This window comes from Mus musculus, chromosome 19 (assembly GCF_000001635.26).
Source record: "Mus musculus strain C57BL/6J chromosome 19, GRCm38.p6 C57BL/6J".
NCBI classification, from domain to species: domain Eukaryota; kingdom Metazoa; phylum Chordata; class Mammalia; order Rodentia; family Muridae; genus Mus; species Mus musculus.
The window spans coordinates 29,463,660-29,488,805 of record NC_000085.6 but is presented as its reverse complement, the minus strand read 5'-3'; the positions used below and the strand labels follow the sequence as shown (position 1 = coordinate 29,488,805).

Below are 25,146 nucleotides of genomic sequence, written 5' to 3'. Positions count from 1 at the left end.
AGCCAGCGTTGCACCAGTAACTCCTAGTTAATTCTGTAAATGATCTCCAGAAATGATAGAACTCGAGATAAATTCCTGTTTCTAGCCATTCTTCTCGGTGACTAAAGCACGCACACAGAGTTGGGGCACAGGAACGTGACACGGATGAGTGTCATCTTTTTCTTGCTGATACAGCTGGACCCTGTGTGTTGAAATGAAGCCCTCTTTCCTCTTTCCCTACAGTCTCCGTCCTGAAACTCGAGTCTGAGTTTCACTGGTCTGGAAACACTCAGCAGCAAACACCAGCCCCTCACGACAGAGTTGCAGCTTACTCTCTGGATCCACGATGCTCAGGACTTTCTTTAGCACCAGTGAATGGCTGGGTAAAAGAACAAGGAAAACAGGCTGATGCCCTCATGCTGGCAATTCCCTGGAATAGCACAGATGTCTAAGTCGGTAAAAAAAAAAAAAAAAATGGTGCGGTCCCCAAGTCCTCATATGCTACTAACCTAGTGGAGTTAAGGAATAGAGCGTAGGAACTTCTTAAAACCTAGATCTCCACAGAGAATGACGAGGCAGAAAGACAGAGGGTCAGGGAAGTGTGTGCAGAGGGGAAGGCCAGGACGAGTGAGTATATTTCCTGTCTTGTTTACATGCAGCCACTTCCCCCCCACCCCATACTGCCTGAGTCTTCCCGAAGAGGGTTATTTGAAGCATTTATGCCCTCCCTATCCTAGTCCCTGGCTAGTGCCTCAAAAGCCAAGCTCATAATTTCACCTTGGTCCTTCACTAACCCTGTCACAAGCAGATAAAAGGCAGGCACCTAGTTTCCTAAAGGGCTGAGAGAGAGAGAGAGAGAGAGAGAGAGAGAGAGAGAGAGAGAGAGAGAGAGGGAGAGAGAGGCATCGTCCCACCCCATCCCCTAAGTCTCTCTTCTGTACCTTATCTGATTTTTGTCTTGCTATGGACAAGTGGATGGATACTCATACTGGCAGATGATAAGAAAGGCAGGTCAAATAAAACACCACGTGGTTTTTTTGTTTGGTTTTGGTTTTTCGAGACATGGTTTCTCTGTATAGCCCTGGCTGTCCTGGAACACACTTTGTAGACCAGGCTGGCCTCGAACTCTTGCAAGTTTACATTGTTCTTCTTCAGCACTCAGGCCTGAGTTCCAGCAAGTACCGCGGGCGGTGACTGCACCACTGTAACAGACGGAATTGATGGGAAAATGCCTACTTCCCCAAGGACCCTGAGTGGCTCTTGCTGCCCTGACTGCGCCCTGGGAGTTGTCTTCAGGGTCCCTCAGAAGCCCTCACAATCTACAACTACAAGAGAAACTCTTGCTTCAGCAAGGCATATCTGAGGCGCTTCTCTGGAATTTATGCCAGTGACCATCCTGAGTGGCCCGGGGAGTGGTTGGACAGCTGGGTGGATTTTGGAGTCCCAATCCTGGAGAGCAAGTCTCGATTCTTGTTCTCCACACGTCACCGGAAAGCATCCAGGCTCAGCGCACTTCTCCGTTCCTCGCTGCTTCTTACCTTACTTCTGATCACGAGCTCCCTTCTGTTTTGAATTCCTTGGAGCCCGTCTCCCTTCATTGGACATACAACTGTATGCAATCTCAGTTTTGATACAACTTTCCCAGCTTGTGATGTATATTTCTCTAGTTTTCTTTGAACCCCCCCAGTGTGAAACATATCTAATACAACGTTTTGTACTCTTCATGACACATAGCTGTCGGGGATTCAAATCACAAGATAGAATGTAATACGCCCCGGGGAGTGGGTGGACCCCATATACCCTTGAAACAGAAGGATGTTGCTGAGATGGTCCAGTGCCTTACCCTGTCACTCAGATGCTCAGTCAGAAAATAAAAGCTCTGGTTGAACTGGCTTTGAACTGTCCCTCAGGGCCTTCATGCTTTCCCAACAGCCCTCACAGAGTCACTTCCACTATGTCGCAGTCACCTGGGGATGACACTCTAAAGACTCTTCATTCTGAGAACATTGAACAAAAGTTTTTGTGTTTTGGGAAAGGACCCTTGCACTCCCTACACATGACTTTTCTACCCTGGGGTGGTTCTTGAAGACAACTTCCCCAAGCAGTCGTCAGAAGGGGTGCTCACACTGTCTCTTGTCACATGTGGTTCATATGCTCAGCCACAGCTCAGTCATGCGTATGTGCTCTGGCCCTTGTGACATCTCCTGAGGCCAGCAGGATGCTGGCAAGCCCAGTGTCTGCTCAAACTTATCTTTTAGTTTCTCTTCAGAGTCTCAGAAAAACACAGGTGGAAATCTGCGCTCGATATTGCGGGAAACACAAGTTGTATGTATAAAATTTTGCCAAAACCCCAGTGAAATTCTAAAATTTAAACATATTTTAAAAAAATAATGTTTAAATGTTTTTATGCTGAAAATACTCAAATTGTGCTTGCCTCTCAAATACAGTGAGAATAAAAATTGCTTACAGTCTCATGGCATGGGCAGAGCTACTCACTATTACTATAATTCTTGTTACACAGCCTTGAAAGCAAAGTGAAAGAAGGAAAAAAAAAAGAAAGGAATATGAAATATAAGCTGTTTGCCCCACCACCTCCCACCCTACTGCTGATCTTTACAAAAGGATTTTAAGGAGGAATTTTCCCCAAATTTTGTAAAGAAACGATCTTGCTAATAACAACATCGTGGAGGTATTTTTGTTGTCTGTGAACACCACAGCATCTCAGTGGCCATTCTGCTTTAGAAAACATACTCTAGAGAAAAATGACAGTTTGCACAAAGCCCAACAGCTAGCTGTCTTAAAAGGAATTTTGTATGCATATGATTCTCCAGAAGGGTCATATTTTTGAACCTTGTTTTTGAACAAAGCCCTCTTGACAGTCTAGGGCACTCCTTTCCAGCCATTTTCTTACCTTGGTTGTTTATTTTGGCTTGGCACTGTACCCCAAATGGTGCTAAGGTGCCCTGCGCATTACCCCACCATCCCCCGCCCCTTCTCTCACACATACCCACCACTATTGGTCTCTCCTCTGGGCTTTGGTATTTGTGAGCTTACATTTCAGTCCTGGCTCAGCAACACTGTCTGCATTTTCTCCTCTGTCTAAGACTTGAACCCCCTGCCCCCATAGGGTCCCATGAGAATGGACAAGTAATAGATGCAAATTGTGTGCTGACTTCATAATAACTTACCAACATACAGAGACTTAAGATGACATTCAACAATTTTTTTTGTATTTCTCTGTAATTTTGTTCTTGAGATTTCCATGGTCCGATGGTAACCTATAATACCAACACAGCTCTATGACTAATCTATTTTCACTCTGCTAGACAAGTTATTTCCAGTTTGGGGACAGAGATGTTGTAACTAAAGCAAGTTCTTTCCCTTCTGTTCTACTTCTTTTCTTTAGAAGAAAATTCCTGGAATAGCATTTCTAAACAGGGACATTAACCTTGAGCAATCTAACTCTGTCTCTCTCTGTCTCTCTGTCTGTCTCTCTGTCTGTCTGTCTGTCTGTCTGTCTCTCTCTTTCTCTCTCTCTCACACACATACAGAGAGAGAGAGAACAACTTTTTGTGCCTACAGTGTCTTCTATATTTTGCATTTCCTTGGAGAGATTTTTGAGCAGCAGAATTACTTGAGCAAACTGGAGGACAAGTGGCCTGCCCTCCATGCTATAAATCCTATATATGCCTCATTGTGCCAATTTATTCTTCCATAAACAATCTATGAAACCACCAGCTTCATATAGTCTAGTGTATTGCTTAGCGTATTACTATAGAGTATGTATGTAAGTAGTGATACAATTAAGAAATTTCTTGGCCAATGAAACAGCAGGAAAAGCCTGTTCAAATTTTATCTTGACTAAATATTTTGTATTTTTTCTATTCCAATTTTAAATTGCTTGGTAAGTTAATCATTTCAGCACATGTCCTGGTTTAACAAGCAATATGATCATTTCTTCCTTTCTGTCTCTACAGATGAACATCCTGGGCATGCTTGCTTCCTCTGTTTGCTGCAGCTGTTATAATGTGGAAGTTAATTTTCATAGGACAAACAGAACTGAGCAGGAAGCACGCACCATCTCCTCTTGGGAGGACCCTGGCTGTTAGAACGAACAGTGGTACACAAGTTCTATTAGATGGGGGCAGCTGCAGGCACTGCCACATCATTGCAGGATGCAGGTCCTTGCTAGCATCTCAGGGTTTTGTTCCAAGATCAACAGAGATGTTCTGTTAATATGTTAATTAATTGGCTTTCTCTTCTCTGTGACAAGAAACCCCACAAAACACCCCAAGGAGGGAGACATTTCTTCTGGCTCAGTGTTAGAGTGTCCGTGATCACGGCAGGAAGAGTATTGCATGGTAGAGTGGACCGACACCTCCAACAAGGAGGGAAGGAGACAGCATGGGGGCAGGGATGCATTTGAGAAGAAGCCCATTCTCAAGGGCTGTCCTTATCCCACTTTTCCTTTGCCTGGATCACTCAGTCTACAGGATGGCGCAGTTCCAACCACATGCAGCACAGGTCTTCCCCACGTATGGGATTCTCTGTGGATGTGACCCCACAGATATATCATGAGTCACCTTTACTAGTCTCCTAGTTGTGACCTTTCAGGAGAATCAAGTTGACAAATTTAATCACCAGGGGTTGTGGTGGTGGCTCAGTGGGTAAAGTGTTTTCAAGTAACAAGAACTGAGAGCCTCAGAAGCAGTGTCAAAGTCTGGTGGGTGTGGTAGCCAGCCTACAATCCTAGCAAGCTGGAGGATTGGTAGGGAGTCCCTGGAGAATGCTGGCTAGCTGGACTAGCCAACACAAGAAGCTCAGGGGTCATCAAGAGACCCTGTCTCAATAGGTAAGTGAACAGTCAAGGAAGACATCAGCCTTAGACCTCCACACATATGTGTTTGCACGCCCACATACCTACACACATGCACAGGCACACACACTAGAAAAAAAAGTTTAGTCACAGTAAACTCAAAATTAGGTTAACAATCTGGGCTATGATAATAAAACTCCTCCGAAACGTTTCTGTAATAAGACACCACTGAGAAATAAGTTCAATGTCACCTTAGAATATGCTATTCCTGTAGAAAAGGCTATATGACAAGCCAAATAATACTCATTGCTCTTCTCAGGAACCAGGTATCAGGAGAGGGTGAGAGGCAGGAGCAGGGTGGCTGGAGTGACCACAGCTGCTGGCTCCGTTAAGCTGTGTGAATCTGATACATTCCTTGGCCACTGAAGGGACAGATCTGGCAGTTGGTGGGACTACGTGGACCCAGTGGTCATGCCTGAGTTCACTGACATATTTTTCTTTCTTGGCTTCTTTTCTCTAGACTCCCTGCACAGTATTTCTAAAAGTATTTTATGAATGTCAACCATTGTTTTGGGTTCTATGATTATGAAAATGGATTTTTTTAAAGAAAAAAATCAATTCTTGCTTCTCAGTACCTCACAGGCTGTTATAGACAAACAGACATGTAATTACAAAATACCATATTATTAGGGCTTAATTTTGTAACAGATCTAGGATGTCTTGGCCTCATCTGGTTGTGACTTTGCTGAAGAATCTTAAGAAAAAAATAGTTAGTTTGCTTAATGTTAAAAAAAAATAGAGCTTAATTATCCCTGCTTAAATGTGAAGTCTGAGTCACCAAACACCAGTGAGGTTATAATCATGACTAGGTGTGGTGCTACCTAGTCACCACCCTAGAACATCAGAGGTAGAAGAGGGGGCAAGGACCAGGAGTTCAAGGCCAGTGTGGGCTACATGAGACCTTACTGTTATAAAACCAGCCAACAACCAACCACACACTGGAATGGAATGACAGCTACAGTTTGTGCTAGATATTGGGTGTCTTACATGGGCAATCTGATATTTCAAGCCCAGCCAAGGAGAAGCATAAAGCCCAAACCCTTAACACACTTGAGTCCTGTGAACTGGGCAGACACAGACACTTCCAAACCCATGGTAATTTGACTGAAGCAGAAATGTTTTTCCCCCGGGGTGTTTAGGATCGTAGTGTTCTCTTTCCCTGTGATGGTTGATCTTGACTGACAACTTGGCAGTATCTAGAGTCACCAGAGACAAGCCTCTGGACACATCAACGAGGGATTATCTAAATGAAGTTAGCTGAAGTGGGGAGACACATCCTGAATGTGAACAGCAACATCCCATGGGCTGGGGTTTCAGGCTTTGAACAGCAAAAGGAGAAAGCTGGCCCCTCCCTTCAGGGCTTGGGAAGGACCCTAAACAGGAGGCAGAAGGACTGTAAGAGCCAGTGAGAGTGGAGGACACAAAGGAAACAGTGTCTTCCCGACACATCGGGGCTGATGCTCATATGAACCCACAGTCCCTGTGGCAGCAAGCACAAGTCCTGTGCGGTCCGCAGCCAGGTGGGGTCTCAGTGCTGAGAGGCAGTGGATCTTAGGGTGGGAGCACCCTAACACAGAAGCTATCTCCAATTGACAGCCACTGGCAAAGGAAAGATTAGTTTTCTCCAATGGAGTCTCACTGGGTTATACCCACACTTAAGGGAGGGAGGCCCCACACCAAACAGTAAGCAGATGGCCAGAACAAAAGGAACACCGTGGTATCTGGGGAGATGATTTGTCTCATGATACTTCTTGGGTTTTTGTCTTTTGCTTTTCCATTATGTTTTCAGATTTTGTTTTTATGGTGTGTGTGTGTGTGTAGTGTGTATATGTGTATGTGTGTGTATATGTATGTGTGTGTATGTATGTATATGTGTGTATGCGCGTGTATATATGTGTATGTGTGTATATGAGTTTATGTGTGTATGTGTGCACATGTATGTGTGCATGTATGTGTGTATATTTCTCTGTGTATATATGTTTTTCATGCTCTTTTTTTTCTTTCCCCCCTTCTGTTTTTTCTTTTTTAAAGTTGTTTTTTAAATTGGCTTGTTTCTTTTCTAAAGAGAGAGAAAAAGAAGGCACAGAGGAGGATGGGTGGGGACATGGGAAGGGTCTGGGCGGAGACGAGGGAGGAGGAACCATGATTAGAATACTGTATGAGAAAAATTATCTTCAGTACAAAGGAGAAAGCTAACCAAGCGTAAACATGAATCTCCTTTTGCTCCACGACTGCAGATGCACTGTGACCAGTTAACTGAAGGCTCCTGTCACCATAACTCCCCTGGCCATGGCAGACGATCCACCTGAACTGAGATCCAGAGTAGACAATTCCTTCTTTAAATGGTTTTTGCCACAGCAGTGAGGAAACTCGTAGAATTCCTAATCTCTTTCCTTACATATTTTGGTAAAAAGTCCACAGATGCACGTGGAACATCCAACGTATCAGCTCAAAGGCTTGAGACGCCCTGACTGAGCATCCAGTGGACCACAGGGCTGCATTTACCTGTGACGTCACCTGTCTGAGCATCCATGGACCACAGGGCTGCATTTACCTGTGACGTCACAGTATTGCTGGTGACTTGTCTATTGTTGTGATAAAAATAAACTGACAAAAATCGGCTTAGGGAAGAAAGGTTTATTCTGCCTTCTAGTTCCAGAGGGATGGAGCCCAGTGGGTTTGGACATGGATGGTCTTTTAACTTCTGACAACCATCTTGTGACCATAAGAGGAGCTCTGAGTCTAGAGGCAACAGAGAGAAAGCAGAATGAACGACAGTGGAGAGAGCTTGACTCCTGAGGGTTTTCTGATGGGACCAGTTGCACCTCTAGGCTGCTCATTTACACAAATGAGTAGTCCTTCTTTTGTACATAAGCCACTTTGCATATGATTTTCCTCTTTTGGTTTGAGACTGGCTTTCAATTTATAGCCCAGGGTGGCTCCCAACTCACGAGGTTCTTGTGCCTTGGCTTCCTAAGTGCGGGGATCACGTACATACGCCACCATGCCAGCTCCATTCTAACTGTTTTTAATTGAAAATACTTCTTCCTACAGTATTCTGATCACAGTTTCCCTTCCATCGTCTCCTCTCAGACCCTTCTCACGCCCACCCAGATGACCCCAGACCTTTTAAAATAAGCCAATAAACAATAAAACAATCCAGAATAAAAGCAAAGAAACAGAAAAAAAAGAGAGAGAAAAAGCTTGTATGTATTTGCATGAATACACACACACACACACACACACACACACACAGAGCACAAAACCCATAAAAACACAAAAAAATCAGAGATCATAATAGAAAAGCAAAAGACAAGGTATAAAGAGGAAAGACAAAACAAAAACAAAAAAACAGACCAAACAAAGTATTGCTAGATAACATCTCCAAAAACTACCATGCAGTTTGCTTTGTGTTTGCAAGTCTGCTGCTGGGCATGGAACCTCCCTTAAGTGTTGTGTGTACACCCAGTGAGACTCCACTGGAGAAAACTGATTTTTCTTCTGTGAATGGCTGTTCATTGGAGAACATTTCTGCGTTGAGGGATGGGCCTCGTGTCCAGTTCCCCTCTCAGTACTGGGACTGTGCAGGTCCTGTGCGTGCTGCCACGGTGTCTGTGAGCTTCTACGAGCATCAGTTCTGCTCTCTTATCTAGAAGGTCTTATTTCCTTGGTGTCGTCCATCCCCACCGATTTACGGTTTTCCTGCCTCCTCTTCCTCGTAGCTTCCTGAGACCCGAGGGAGGCTTGATGGAGAAGTAGAATTTTTGGAAACCGAGTAGCTGTTATATTGGAGCATTGTTCTAGTAAAGATAAGGTCATAAAGGAATCGAGGTGATGTGGCTGCTTCTGTATTAGTGTGTGTGCAGGAAGAAAGCAGCAAGCTCAGAGATTTCCCCTAAAACCGTAGGCAGAGCACCAGTAGGGGGTTCTAAGCAGGCGTTCAAAATATATCGTGTTCTTTCTGGTTGCAGGAATAACTAAATATTACTAAGGATTCAGAAGCAAACCAAGCATTCCGCAGCTGGCAGATGCACGGAGAACAGAAACTTGGAAGGCGTTGGACTCAGGCTAGGAGTGAATGTTTGAGCACACTTGTCCTGAGTCTGTCCCTGATCTCCCCTTCATAATGAAGGAAGTCCCGCCTTCCCATCTGCAGACACTAACTTTCTTTTGCTTGAAACTCTGATACAACCACATATGAGCAGTGGCCTCGAAAGGGGTGTCTCCATTTCTCATAAACTCCAGGATTCCCGTCTCTTTCAGAGGGAAAGGGGCAGAAAGGGATGGAGACATCTCAGAAGCCTGTGGCAGCTCCTTGTGAAAAAGGATGGTGCCTGGGAACCTGAGAAGGAGTAGTTACATCCCTCCAGGGGACCTGCCACCTGAAATAAGGGACTGCCTGCAGTAGGCCAGGGTGGAGACATGTCAGTAGCTCACAGCTGTCTTTTGTAGACAACAGTTGTTCCCATTTCTCCTAATCTTAGCCTTGGACAACAGTTGTATAGAATTCATCTGCTCGTGACTGCTTTTCGGTTGGCCTTGGTCTGCATAATTATTCTATTATATCTGACTTTCCTACTCCTTTCTCCTGCTCTGGTGAATTCTGTGAAACTCGATGTTCCTAGATGCAATGATTCTTACACAATTAAAAATTGAGGCTTGGGGCACAGCACAGCACAGTCCTAATGACCCAGGTGCCTGCTGTGTGTTCTCATCTTGGAAACAATGTAACAACTGCACAATGGGAGTTCCAGATTAATGCTTGACTTGCAAAGAAAGTTTGAAGAAATTATTAGAAAATGAATTAGAGCCAACATTGGAAACCCAAGGAAGGCAAAGCTGTTGAAGTTATGAAATAAGTTTTGCACAACATTTGAGAGTGGTTCCTGGATAAGCAATTGTAGAATGCATATAATTCTATACTAGTAAAACTAAGTCAAAACACTGAGACTCTTAGGAGAGTCGTTGTGTGCAATGTGCAGAAGCAGAAAGCTAGCAGAACTGCTGAGTTAAGGGTTAAGGGTTGATTCTTTCTGGCCACTGCCTGCCAGCTTTGCCCACGTCATTTATCATTAGAGCTTCACAAGAAAACACACGTAGCTGACCTCGGACCTCTGAGCTCTGAAGTATAAGTTAAAAAAAATTAAAGTTTAAATAGTGATGACTTTGCAATTATTATTTTGGCCACAAGCCTGGAAATAGGGGTAAGCTTGAAACTTTGGGGAACAACTGTAATTCTTGATTCTTTGTGGGATGTGGTTATTCTTTTGAATTTGATTTGGCAATGAGAATACAATGTCTTTTCTCTCCCTGCTTTTGGAGTATCAGTAAAAGACTGGGGCAAGAAAAAGGCGAGAGAGCGAGTGGAGAGAGAGTGGAGAGAGAGTGAAGTGGGAGTGAGGTGCACGAGAAGTGTGTGTGTGTGTGTGAGAGAGAGAGAGCAAATGTGAAGAGAGTGAAGAGAGAATGTGAGGTGTGTGTGGACAGAGTGTGAAGTGAATGGAGAAAATATGAAAGTGTGAAGAGAAGAATGTGTGTGTGAGTGAAAGGAGAGTGCATGTGGTGTGTGTGAGATGTGTGTGAGGTGTGTGTGTGAGTGAAAGGGGAACGCACAGAGGTGTGTAGGAGTGTGCGAGTTCGAGAAAAGAAAAGTGCACAGGAGAAAAGCAGAGTGCGCAGGAGAATGCAGAATGTGTGCAGTCTCAAGCAGAGAGAGAGAGAGAGAGAGAGCAGAGAGTGGGAGATGGAGACAGAGAGAGAAACAGAGAGATACAGAGACACAGAGAGACACAGAGAGACAGAGAGAGAAAGAGACAGAGAGAGAAAGAGACAGAGAGAGAGACAGAGACAGAGACAGAGAGATAGACAGAGAGAGAAACAGAGAGACAGAGACACAGAGAGACACAGAGAGACAGAGAGATAGACAGAGAGAGAAACAGAGAGACAGACACAGAGAGACACAGAGAGACAGAGACAGAGAGATACAGAGAGACACAGAGACAGAGAAACAGAGAGAGACAGAAGGAGACAGAGACAGAGAGAGACAGAGATAGGGAGAGACAGAGATAGAGAGAGACAAAGAGACAAAGAGACACAGAGAGACAGACAGAGACAGACAGACAGACAGAGACAGACAGATACAGAGAGACACAGAGACAAAGAGAGAAACACAGAGACAAAGAGAGAAACACAGAGAGATAGAGACAGAGAGAGACAGAGATAGAGACAGAGAGACAGAGAGAGAGAGACAAAGAGACAGAGAGACAGAGAGAGACAGGTAGAGAGAGACAGACAGAGAGACAGAGAAGAGAGCAACTTTAAGTCTTGAAAAATTGCCTGCCAGTAGTCTGTGTCTGTTTATTATGCACCTTGCAGATATCTCTGCGTTTGGGGTAGCTTGTAAGACAGCAAAAGCTATGAGACAAATATGTTAGCAGTTGGAAAAGGTTTTACTTTCTTGGTTGAGTGGTTGGAATATGAGCATAAGAGTAGGCTATATTCCGTGATGCAAACTCACCACCTGGTCATGTATAATTATGTATCTTGTCTTGCCCCTTGGGTCACCATGAGGAACAGGGAGTAGTGGCTTCTCTGAAGTACTGAGAATTCAGTCAGTGAGCTGATTCAGAGCAGTGTGAACAGGCTCTAAGCATGGTGTGGTGGGAAACATCACCACGGAGTTGGACTTGCTGATTTCAATAGAAATGACGAGCTATCATCTAGCATTCAGAATGTGTCAACCCACGGGAATCCTGGTGGGGAATGGCTCTATGAATTAATGTCTGTGTCATTTGAAAAGCCTACCTTGAATTACAGACTAGAAACCAGATATGACTCACTACAAGTGAGAATCTAGCTTCTCCCTCTATTCCAACTTTGCTGTAAGTCAGAGTTTATTTTACTGAGATATATCTTGACTAATAAAAATAATTTCAAAGTATAATTATTCAAAGATTTTAATCAAAGACAGTGAAGAATCTAAAGCCACAAATAAGATAGCACTGGACTATCTAGATCATCAAAATACTAATTTATGAGTTAACTCTTAACATAAACTTCAAAGAAAATTGACACAATCATTTGTTCAAAATTTACATAATTTATTCATTCTTAATTCATATTTATTAAGGAAAGAAATGCATGTTTCTTGAACAGTTTTTTTATTAGATGTTTTCTTTATTTATATTGCAAATTTTATCCTCTTTCCTGGTTTCCCCTCTGAAACTCCCCCTATCCTTATTACCCCTCCTCCTGCTCACTAACCCACCCACTCCCACTTCCCTGTCATGGCATTCCCCTACACTGGGACATCGAGCCTTCACAAGGCCAAGGGCCTCTCCTCCCATTGATGTCCCACAAGGCCATCCTCTGCTACATATGCACCTAGAGCCATGGGTCCCTCCATGTTTACCCTTTGGTTGGTGGTTTAGTCCCTGGGAGCTCTGGGGGTTCTGGTTAGTTCATATTGTTTCTTCTATGGGGCTGCAAACCCCTTCAGCTCCTTGTGTCCTTTTTCTAGCTCCTTCATTGGGGACTCTGTGCTCAGTCCAATGGATGGCTGTGAGCATCCACTTCTGTATTTGTTGGATAGGTTTTTCTTTTTTTAAATCAGGTATGCATCATCTTCATAGGACAGTTCAGTGAGAGGGGTATTATTGTTAGGAAGTCCATAGATAGGTGAAGACACTGTAGCTTAAAACAAAATAATGTATCAAAATGATTAAATTATTGAGTAAATGAAACACTTAGCTAGAGGCTGAGCAGGGAAGGGGAGGATAGACTACACTCAGATTCCAAGGTCACAGGAAGAGTGATGCTTAGGATCAAAGCCAGGGGTGATCAAAACAGGAAAACGTAAAAGTATCACTGCTTTAACCTGTTACATAGGCAAAGTGAAGCCTTAAGCATCCCCAGGGTTGGAAGAGCATCCAGTAGCAATGTGAATACAAAGCACGCCAGAAAGTAAGTGGTCCACCTAAGAAGCCTGAGACGCTCAACTTCCCAACAAATTTGTGTTCCTGTAACCACCCCGAAGAAGTCAAGATAACAAAACCGCACTACATGGCAAAACAAAACTAACCAAGCCAATCAATCAGAAATCAATGTGTAAGACTTGACCTTAGGGAATGCTCTAGAATTTCCAAGGAAATACTTGGTTCACATTCACTCTAAAAGTAATAAAGACACAACAACTAAGACACAAGATAGCAACTTTTATATGTAATTTGCATGTGTTTGTGTGTACACCATGACACAGATGTGGAGGTCAGAGAGCAACTCTCAGAGGTGGGTTTTCTCTTCTCCTTCCACTGTGGGTTCTGAGGTTTGAACTCAGGTCACCGGGCTTGTGTGACAAGCACTTGTACCTGCTAAGCCTCAGACTCATTCTGTAAACACTCTCAGATGTGTTAAGAGGATGGGTGCCCTTCTGATGGCAGTGAGGTGATCTCCTGAGTCACAAAACAAATACAATTAACTGGCTGTCTGCACCTCACCACCTGGATTCTCTATTTTTACAAGGTCATAAAACAGCTCATGCTCACAAAATACCTTGAAACAGGAAGTACATTTCAAAGAACTTCAAATCTCATTGCGCTATGTGGACCCTTGTGCTCGCCACACCCATGATAACAATATCAATAACAACAGCACAAATTCAGGGGTATTTTCCGAGTTCTTAGTGAAGGTAGTCTGCATGGGCACAGATTCCAGAACAATCCTAGCAGTGCATAACTAGAGTACCCACTCTTTACCTAAGAAAAAGAAATTACATTCTTTGAAATAGCTTGACCTACCAGCCAAGGTCTGGAACTGGAAAATGTGAACTTTTAATTAAAGGGAGTCTTTGTAAATGTGTGGGCTGGATATAGTATTGTACCACAGGGCAGGCAGGTTGCCTGTCTATATCTTTCTCTCTGAGAGAGTAAGAGACAGACAGACAAGAAGACAGACAGACTGACCTAGGCACCTAATCTTGAAAAGGGGAAGGGAGGCAGCAGTTACTGGAACCCAGCAGCACAGTAAGCCGCATGGAGAAGGTCATGGGCTCTGGGCTCTGGGCTCTGGGCAAGACAGTCAGCAATGGCCCTTGGAGGGAAAGCCTGGAGAAAACGTCTAGATCAGCCTTCTCTAGCCCTCTGATCTGCCCCATGGCTGACCCCATGAACTGAACAGGAGAACACTGTTAAGATCCATACACACCGGCCAGTGTATATGTAAGAATTGACCTTAGGGAACACTTGAGAATTTCCAAGGAAATATGTGGTTAACATTCACTCTAAAAGTAGTGAAAGAGATGTAGCGGGGGCAGTGACTTTCATATGGAGTTTGCTCTGTGTTCTGTGTGTGTGTGTGTGTGTGTGTGTGTGTGTGTGTGTGTGTGTGTGTGTGTGTGTGTCACAGGCTACCATCTTCCAGAAGCTGAGGAAGGTTTAAGCAAACACTGTCACAGTTGCCCGAAGAATATCTTACAACTAGCCAGCAGCATATGTGCTAGCTTAAGATTCATAACAGATTTTTTCAAAGGATAGAAAATTACATGAAATATAATAAAGTATACCTTCATAAATAGACAAACATAAAAGTAATGGAACTCAATACATTTGTGATTGAATGAGAGCAGCCTATATTGCTCTTTCTCAAATCTTCAAACGCTTCTAAATCCTATTTTTACTTCACTTATATATAAAACACTAAAAAGAATTAATCCACTTTTTAAAAAAAAATGCCATTATAGTGGCTAGAGAGATGGCCCAGTGGTTAAGAGCACTTCCTGCCCTTCCAGAGGACCCAAGACCTGTTTCCCACAGCTGCCTGTAAGTCTACCTCTAATAGATCAGCCTCTTTCTGGCTTTCTTTGAACATCTACATCTACATCTACATCTACATCTACATATACATATACACATACACACACATGTATATATATATATATATATATATATATATATATATATATATATATATATATACATGCCCATACTTATAAAAATTTAAACGTTAAAGAAATTTTTAAAATTACCTTTTACATATGCAGAGATAAACTAACCATCTGGGTGCAGACCCAGCGGACATGTATATAATAGAGCCCCTGCACCTAACGCTCAAGGGACATCATGGAAGTAGAAGAGTGCGGAGAACCAGAGAACCGGAAAGTCTGCTGTGGGATCACGTCTTGTAGAAATGTCTGGGAAGCTACGTTCATGATTCTTCAACTACATGACTGCCTGAACCAGACCCATCAAGGACAACAGCAATTAGGCTTGCTAATATGGAAGAGGAAAGTCACAAAGGTCACCAGTCCGAGGTGAAGGACTGCAGGCAACTGAAGACCACAAAGAGGAATGTTATCCTCTCCCGGGGATGGCCCCCTAATTGACTTCCTAATGCAAAGTGGTCAACTCTAAAATCATATTAACACAAGCGACACTTAACAGAGGCAGCAAGTTATGCTCATATATTTATGTGCATGTCAGTGACAGTAGTAGTCAAAGAAAAAGAAGCCATTGATTTGAGAGCGAGTGGGAGCCATGAGGAGGACTGGAGGAAGGAGCCATGGAAGGGGTTAGATGAAGGGAAGGGAGGAATAGAAATAATATTATATTTGAATTACATTTTTTAAAGTTCCCATTATTTACTTTTTTAGCCAATCACATTACGGTCATAAAAAGTCAGACTAATGAGCGTCATGTTATTTTCAATATTTAAAGTTTCAGGGTCAGTCACACACAAAGCACCTATCTCACACAAGGTGCTCTGGGCATGGGAAGATCCTCTTTTCTCTCTGCTTTCAAGGAGTCCAAGCGGGGAGATAACGTGTGCTCCAGTCCTCAGAGTTCAAAAACGAAAACATGTAAGCATCATTGGATGGGAATGAGAGATAGGGAGGGATGGAGGGAGGGAGGGAGAGAGACAGAAACAGACAGACAGACAGATTCAGACAGAGACAGAGAGACAGAGAAAGTGAGCACATTTCTGTGTCCAAAGGAAAGACAGCTGGAGGAAAATCTCCTAGTATAGGTAATAATTAAACCACGGGCAAGCTTTTATTCAGGAAGATTTGAAGTTCCAGCAATGAGGTATTGTGGGTAGAGGGGACCCTGTAAGATACATGAGGATCAGTAAGCACTTTGCCTGTGTTGAAGTTGAGGGCTGTGTAGGAACTCCTGGAGCACAAAGCCCATGCAATGTACCTAGGCTGGAAGCTTCTTCAGGGATGGGACTAGAAGAAGAAATCTGCTGCTGGTAAATCAGCTGATGATGTCTGAGCGCTCTGCTGCTTTTGCAGTGGGGACAGCGGCTGGTACATGGGACTTCACACTGACACACACTTATCAAGCATTCGTTGCCCGCTGCACGTTCACTGCCTGATAAAGGCAGGCAGTAAACACCATTCTTTTACTGCTCATTCTTTTGATAGTAAGTTAGTGCTTAGGGAGGTCAGACGTAGCTAAGCTAGAGTTTGAATCTTAGGCCCCCTGAACCCGGACTTCCCCTACACATGTCTCTGAAACACTTCGTGTGAAATTAATCCGTGAATAGCCAAAATACCTCTGGGTGTATGCAACTGCCAAAAGTCCACCTTGATGTTCCATCCAGCAGGTAACCAGGGCGCATTAATAACCAGGGCACATTAATAATTTGATGCTCTTGTTCACTTCTAAACAAAGCAGGCATCTATAACTAGACTGCCTGACCTCTCTGGGTTCTGGGCTCCTTGCCTATGGAGGTATTAATAACTTCCTTTTTGAGGATTTTGAGAGGATTCAATCCAATGGTGTGTATAAAATGCTTACCAGTATTAGGCATATAGTATTTGGTAACTGTTAGATAGTAATGTGACCGATCATAGAGATAGTTATAGTGAGACACACTAACTTATATTCTCCTCTCAGGATTTTAGGATACTGGATCTGGACGGCCCTTTCTCTATGAATATCCTAGAAAGCAGCCCAGCGAGGGCCAAGATGGCAGCATTTTGCCAGAATCCATTGTACCACTGGACTCCCAGTAGAGCAGACAAAGCACCCAACACCGATTGGCTATCGGGATTTGGCCTACCAATCACACACCTGAGAGGCGAGGTCCAGTGTAAGGAAGTTTGCACACCAGGAAGGACTTTTCTCTCTGTCCTGCTGTCTGGTATCTTAGGCTAAGGTGTGGAATCTGTGAGAGAGCCACCTTGCTGCAATGGGCATCTAAATGCAACTCAGAGATTTCACATAAACGATTACATTTTTGTGCTTCAAAGGCATTTTCTGAAGTTTTGTTGGGCAGATGGTGATAAAATAAGATGCACACTTCAAATCTTAATTTCACAACCATTTGGTCCCATTGACTCCAAATTCTGCTGAGTCTAAACACCAGGTAAAGAGCTGGCTTCAGGCTCCCTAACCTACAGGGGTCACAGTAGCTAATGTGCACATTTGGACAGCCCGAAGGTTAGTGAATTCACTGAGCTCCATGGCTGCAGTTTAAGTTAGCACCTTTATGTATTCTGAGCAACCCTGCCCCCAAACACTAACCTGAAAGGACTTCCAGAACGCCCACCCTCAAGTGCCCTAACAATGACATCACCACATTACAGTTATAGAAACAAAGCAACAGGAATGCTCAATGTAAAATCACGCAGAAAGCTAGGGAAGAAGGCTTAGCTTGGGGGACAGGCTATTCCAGCTTCCCATCTGAAATGGCTGAAGAAACAATTCACTGGCATGATGATTTTTTTTCTTAAGGAGATACCACTGAGAAACACTACCACTACCACCAAAACAACCAAACCCCACACCGTTTTGTTTTAAAAGATGTAGTTGAAAGAAGAGACACAAGAAACAGTGATATCACAGGTTACAACAATTACCTTGTGACTCACACTTTAAAAACAGAAAAGTAGAAACAAATACCACAGTGGGGGTACTTAACGTGTTGCTTAAATGCTTCCAGTTAATTAGAACTTCAGAGGCTGCCAGGATTCTAGGATGCTGTAAAACACATCAGTTATGACTTTGTTTATGAAAAACCCTGTCTGAAGCTTCCAAGTCCCCGGAGGAAATGAGGGCTATAAATAACTCTATTGACAATCTATTTTAGTAACTGGGAATTTCCATGTCTCCCTGCGGAAAGCAGGAGGTGGGGGTGGGGCGGAGAGCAATTCCTTTTGTTCTCACCCTGAAAGTCATTAGGAGCCTTAGGCCCTCACTGGGGTCCAGGATCCCAGGGGTAAGTCTAAAGTGCCATTGGGGTCTTGCTGTTCAGAGAGTCTTGAGACAGAGGGAAGATTGTCAGTCTTACAAGCTCCTCTTCGGAGCCCTGGGTCACCGTCCAAAGGGTTCAAAAGTGCAAATGGCAGGTCCTGCAAGATTCTCACTTTGAGTCCAGAAGTCTCTTGAGGGTTTCCCATCAGATCCTTCCAACTCCCAAGACCGCAGGTCCAGATCTGGGAAGAAGAGACCACAAACAGGAAAAATAAATAAATCATTGACTAGAACATACATATAACCTCTCAAAGTAGACTGGAGAGAGAAACCACCTTTAAAAAAAATAGTAATCTATGTATCGGGACCAGCAGGGTTCAAAGCCTTTCATGATACACCCTCCCATTTCCCCACTCTAAGTTTCTCTCCAGCACTACTTTAGGACCCCTACCCAACACCCACCCTATGGACCCCAGACAGCTATACTATAATGAAACACTTCATAGGGTGTCAGATGCCCTGGAGCAGGAGTTACAGGCAGCAGTGAGAGAGACAATGGGAACTGAACTTAGGTCCTCTGCAAGAGCTGCAAACCCTCTTAACCACAGAGCTCTCTCCAGGCCCTTTACTTCTGTTTTTAAAGGCTTTGGCAGTTCCAACAAGCTGGCCTACTCTATGCTCTCAGCCAAGTGCATGGCCAAGATGGCTGCTCCCTCATCTCTTGGTTCATTTGTCATATCTACTTGGATAGGCTACAGGGCCCACAATCTTATCAAATGCTAGTCTTGATGTTGCCATGCGCTTTACAGTTATAATTAATGTGTTGTATCAGCTAAATTCTACATAGCTTATATGCCAATATAGCTTCCTTCTAATCAGGTGAGACCTTGAGAACAAATTCCTAGAGATGAAGAAACCCTGCCTGGAGAATGTGATATGGAAACTCTGCCTCTGTTTCGACCTGCTGGCCTACTGCACAAAGGTCAGCCTCACTCTCCCCACAGTCATGGGCACTGACCCTTTAAAATGAATCTACCTGTCTCTTTCCCTCTGCTGCTTTCCCCTCCCCCACTCCAGGCTCTGTTTCTCTGGAGAGACCCTGGCCCCAGGACAACAGGTACCAGGTTTCCCAGCTATCTCATTTCTCTGCCAGTTACTTCACTGTCAGAATGTCAGATAAGGAGGCCTGAGACATTTCTGATTATATGGTTAAATGTCTGTTACAAAATACTCATGATCAAAAAAAAAAAAAAAAAAAAGTAAATAAAAGAAAAATAATTAAAAAACAAAAAACCAAAATACTCATGATCATGTTGACTCAACAAAGACGTTCTAATACCGCAGAGCACGTGGGCATGCGAGAGGATGAGACATTCAGGAGATTATGTGTTCTTGGTGTTCTCAAATATGTCTCTACCCTAAATGATCCATGCCTCGGGCCTCGCTGTTAGCGGTTTGTTTACTTCTAGCCATGAAGCTATAAATAGGTCCCCAGTGTGTGAGTTGGCTAATCTGGTAATTTTTTATCTAGCATTTAATAACTAGCAGACATTCCATAAACACCTCCATGTCTGTCTTCTTGCCAGTGGAGAGTTAGAGTTGAGCTGGCAGGTTGCCCAAGCCCTGTCTGGTCACCTCAGGCCTCCTCCCCTCCTTTCATCACATGCTTGCTTGCTGGAGACCAGAGTTTGTCACCTCTGCTCTCAGGCCCCTCCCACGTCTTCCCTGTCCTGAGTACTTGAAGGAGTCCCACTGAAGAAAGACACTGAGCCTATCGGACCTACACAAGCAGGTGCCTCCGGGTCAAGGATATCATTTTATAGGAATTGGGATTTTCGTTTCTGAAGAAATGGGTATTTTAATCAGGCTCGCCAAGGCGGATGAGAAAATTTGCTGGGTCAAGAAAATCTAATTGCTGATTCAGAGCTCAGTTGTAATCAGACCTCAGTGTGGAACTTCCCGAGTTTGTCCCATGGCTCTGTACCCAGGCTGTGGGCCTACAGTAATTGCTTTCAGATCAATTGCTGGTAGGCGTGGGAAAAAGTCTGAGAGCCCATGTTCATTCTTTTCCATCGAATTTTGTACTGAGGATTGCTATCTCTTACGGATGAGACAAAGGCTTCCTGGGGTTGTTTTTGATGTGTTTATAAAAAGATAAGGAGAGGGGGGATATGTTCTATGGAGATGTAGTCAGGTATGGGGGAAAGCAGTGCCTCTGAGGGCCCATGCTGAGGCATCCCTTCCCCCTGAGGGACCAGCCACAGGACAGTATAGTATAAAATAGAGTTTATTTGGGGCATGGTCAGGGGAGTTAAGAGGGTAGTAGAGGCTGGGCGTGGTGGCGCACACTTTTAATCCCAGCACATGGGAGGCAGAGGCAGGCAGATTTCTGAGTTCGAGGCCAACCTGGTCTACAAAGTGAGTTCCAGGACAGCCAAGGGTATACAGAGAAACCCTGTCTCAAAAAACAAAACAAAAATAAAACAAAACAAAAAACAAAAAAAAAAGAGGGTAGTAGAGTCAGAGAAAGGCAGAGAGAGAGAGAGAGAGAGAGAGAGAGAGAGAGAGAGAGAGAGAGGAGGCTGGTCATGAGCATGTGGAGGGAGAGGGGGAGGGGGGAGAAGTGACAAGAGGACAGAGCAAGATCAAGAGAGTAAGAGTAAGAGAGGAGCAACAGAGAGAGGAGAGGGCAAGAAGCCCCTTTTATAGTGGATCAGGCCTACCTAGCTGTTGCCAGGTAACTGTGGAGAGGAGCTTAGACAGAACACTAACAGTTTTCATAACTGGTGGGTTTGGAATTGTGGTGCTATACACAGCAGCTTGAACATGCCAAGCTTCTGACACAGAGGTATTTCAAAGTCTTCTGATTGCTCTATATCATTTTGGTCAACTCAAGTGCCACATCACATGAGTGCTAAACCATAAAAGAAGGGGATCTTACCAAGAAAGGTAAACATTCCATTTGTCCCACATAACTCACGTGTGGCCATTCCCCTGCAAGCTTTATACCAGGCAAGGAAAAAATGATCAGGGTGAGGCAAGAGGAAAACCTGGTTCAGGCTGATTTGATTGTAGCGGGTGATGAACCAGGATTTCTAGAGTCTGTCCCAGATCATTTTACTTTAGCCATATTTAAGCACAGCACAATTTAAAAAAAAAAAGTATTCAGAGAACAATGAACTCAGTCCCGAGTATATAATAATTTAAGCCATGCTTACACTGAGATTCTTTACAAAACACATCTGGCTTCTTTCACAGGAATAGGTACTGTTGACTCAGAGACAGTGCCCGAGATTTAGGGTCTAGGTAAGAATGGCCGAGGTAAACATAAGGCCTGTGGGTGTCAGCATTGGCCTGGCCCTAAGATAGCACAGGTGACATCCCACATGAGGATGGGTTTTGTGGTCTAAAAGTCATTACTCAAGGTTTGAAGGGGGAGGGTATTGTCTGGAAGAAATGAAGTCTGGGAGATACGAGCAGAGCCTGTCTCATCAGACAGCAAGGGATCGCCAGGTTATAAAACTCCATCATTCCTGGCGTTCCAGGAAGAGCATCTATCTGCACACCTCATTCCATCGAAGAGGCAAGCCGTGTGTTTACCTTTCCTGGCTTCTTCAGTGCTTATCTGTGTGCACAAGGCCTTTCTTCGCTCTACACCCAAGCCTATGCGGGTCCCAGAAGCCCTGATTTGAAGCCCTACGCCTTCCACTCAACCAGCCTGCAGGAGTGTGGAACCCTCCCTTCTGACAACCACAGCACATCCTGTCTCTTGCGCTGGTTCTAGCTGTGAGCCTGCCAACGCCATCAAAAGACGTCATTGCTCCTGCTTCATTGCTGACAGCTCATAGTCCCATAATGTATTCCTGGTTTTTTTTTTTTTTACATAATTTAAAAATTTTGTTCTTTTCTTATATATTACACCCAACCACCGTTTACCCTTCCTCTTTCCCTCATTTCCTTTCCCCACTCCATCCCCCAATCCACCCTTCCTCCATTTCCCTTCAGAAAAGGGTAGGCCTCTAAGGGTTATTAACCAAACATGACATATCAATTTGCAATAAGACCGGGAACCTCCCCATCTATTAGGGCTGGACTGGCAACCCAGTAGGAGGAAAAGGGTCCCAAAAGCCGGCAAAAGAGTCAGAGACAGCCCCCATTCTCACTGTTAGGAGTCTCACGAGAAGATCAAGCTACACAACCATAACATATATGCAGAGGGCCGAAGCCAGACCCACGCAGGCCCCCTGGTTGTCAGTTCAGGCTCTGTGACCTTCTATGAGCCCTGGTTAGTGGATTCTGTAGTTTTCTTGCGGTGTCCTTGACCCCTCTGGCTCCTGCAGTCCTCCCTCCCTGCTTTCTGTGCTTAGTGGATTCTGTGGTTTTCTTGCGGTGTCCTTGACCCCTCTGGCTCCTGCAGTCCTCCCTCCCTGCTTTCTGGAGGATTCCCTGAATGCTCCCTAGTGTCTGGCTGTGGGTCTTTGCATCTGTTCCCATCAGTTGTTGCATGAAACCCCTCTGATGACTTTAGTATGGAATATTTAAAAACCTCCAACTTATCAAATGGGGCATTTAGAAAGAATTTTTTTTTAATCAGAATTTTGTTTTGGCTTTGTAATGAATAGTTTTTTTAAAAAAAAATTATTGATTTGTGTGTGTGTGTGTGTGTGTGTGTGTGTGTGTGTGTGTGAATCATGTACTCCAACCCCATTCATCTTCCTGTCCCTTAGTATCTACCTCTGCTCTTGCAACCTTTACCCCAGAATAAAATAAACTAGAATAAAGTAAAATACCAAAAAAAAAAAAAAAAAAAACCAAAATAAAACCCTTGCTGTGGAAGCTATAGTGTGTCATAGTGTGTCTGTCCCACAGTCCCACAGAACTCCCTTTGGTCCACTCTATTTACTTGCAAATGAACATTGCCATGAGACTTTGGTCTGGTTCATGGCTTCTGGCTCCTGCTGGACCCTTACAGGGACTCCTTTGGACAGCCTGTTGTTGCCCTGTGTCATGGAGACCCTGCAGCTTTAGATTTGTAGGAGCATCCCTACAGTTCCAGCAGTTCAGAGTTGAGGTCAAGCCAATTCAAAACCCTACATCTGAGCCTGGGTGGTAGATGAGTTGGTCAGCCTCTCTGCTCTCCTGTACACTCACCACCAGGGCAAGCTCTCTAACACTTCCTGGCTAGCTCACCCAATCTACAGCAGGCAAGGTGCAGGGCCAGCTCTTTTGCAGGGGCCCAGCTCTACTCTGCTACCCAGGCAAGGTGCAGGACACCCTCTCTGGGTACTGTAGCCAGTGAGAAGTAGGGTCAGCTCTCCTGCTCTCATGATTTGGGGGCCAGCCCTTCCACCTGAAGTAGTTGGTGAGGGGCAAGGGGGCATTTCTCTTTTACCCATGCTGCCCCATGTCAGACAAGTGATGGGGCCAGTATGCCTGCTCCCCTATCACCAGGATAATCTCTATTCTGCTGCCCAGATGAGGCACATGGCCTACTCTCCTACCTGGGGGCTGCAGCTGGTGAGGGGCAGGACCATCTCCTGCCCTCCTGCCACCATGGTCAGCTCTTCTGAACCCACGGCACCAGAGCCGTCTCTCGCACACTGCCTACGTAAGGGATGGTATGGTTGCCAGCTCAGCATAGTGCTTGAACATCAACGTGGCCTCAGGCAGCCCAGACCAGGGTCGTCTGCATGGCCTTTTATTGTAGTCTCCCCCAGCCTGAACCTGAAGCAGGCTGGTACAGACCTTGTCACCACTGAGGTGGGGCCACCTGCGGTGCAGCTTTCTGACTTGACTGTCTTCTTTTGAAGTGTCAACTGCCCTGAGATTCTGCTACCTATCTTCCTGAGACATTCCTGAATAAGCAACCAAGTGCTGACAGCATGGCGACATGGCGACAAAGCACCAAGGATGCAAGGATGGACTGGGGGGGTGGGGCGCGGGGGAGGACATGGGCCTTCCCCCTTATAAGCACACTCTCTTAGTAAACTCACGAGCCTTGATCAGAGAAAAATTTGTCTTGGCTTCATCATTCTTTTCTCACAGTCTAGTCTCTTTCAGCCCCAGCCTGCCTTCCAGAAATACCCGGTTCACGTAGGCCGTAGGCTGGCATCCCACAACATTTTATTGGTAACATCGGCCTCAGACATCAACACAGACCCTGTCTGGGACAGGACTACAGTCCTAGACATGACTCCAGGCAGCAGCATAGGCCTGGATACCACCATGGGCACAGCAGTGCTGCACTCGTACACCCACATGGTCTCTGGTGACGCAGTGGGGTTTGTTTCATTGGTTGATTTGTTTGTTTTATTTACTTATTTATTTTACGTATATGAGTACATTGTTGCTGTCTTCACACACAACAGAAAAGGGCACTGGATTCCATTACAGGTGATCCTGAGCCACCATGTGGTTGCTGAGAATTGAAGTCAAGACCTCTGGAAGAGCAGTCAGTGCTCTTAACCACCTAGCCATCTCTCTAGCCCCACAATGTATTTCTTAATCACTGTTGGTTGCAAAACTGCCACCCAGTTGTACTGCAGCTGAGTATGTGAGTATACTGTCACTTTCTTCAGACCGACCAGAAGAGGGCATCAGATCCCATTACAGTTGGTTGTGAGCCACCATTTGCTTGTTGGGAATTGAACTCAGGACCTCCGGAAGAGCAGTCAGTGCTCTTAACTGCTGAGCCATCTCTCCAGCCCAATAAGTCATTTTCTTAATTAGCGATTGATAGGGAAGGGCCCAACCCATTGTGGGTGTTGTTATCCCCAAGCTGGTGGCCCTCGATTCTATAAGAAAGAAGGCTGAGCAGGCCATGGGAGCAGCGGGCCAGTGAACAGCACCCCTCCCATGGTCTCTCTATCAGCTTCTGCCTCCAGGTTTCTGTCCTGTTTCAGTTCCTGTCTTGGCTTCTTCTGATGATGAACAGTGATATGGAAGTATATAACTGTATAAACCCCTTCCTCCCCAACTTGCGTTTTGGTCATGGGGTTTTATTGCAGCAATAGTAATCCTAACTGTGACAAGATAAAAACTCAACAGTGCACTGTTAAAGTCACACTTCAAACCATCAACACCACATTGTTCCATCTC

At 44.6% G+C, this 25,146-nt stretch overlaps 1 protein-coding gene across 1 annotated transcript in view; it reads right to left on the bottom strand.

Annotated features, from left to right (window-relative positions):
• Positions 1-15,878: 15,878 nt before the first annotated feature.
• Positions 15,879-25,146, bottom strand: part of Pdcd1lg2 (programmed cell death 1 ligand 2) — a 62,009-nt gene continuing 52,741 nt past the window's right edge. The window contains exon 6 of the mRNA NM_021396.2: positions 15,879-18,290. The gene's annotated coding sequence lies outside the window, so the exon portion shown is untranslated. The remainder of the gene's footprint in view (positions 18,291-25,146) is intronic.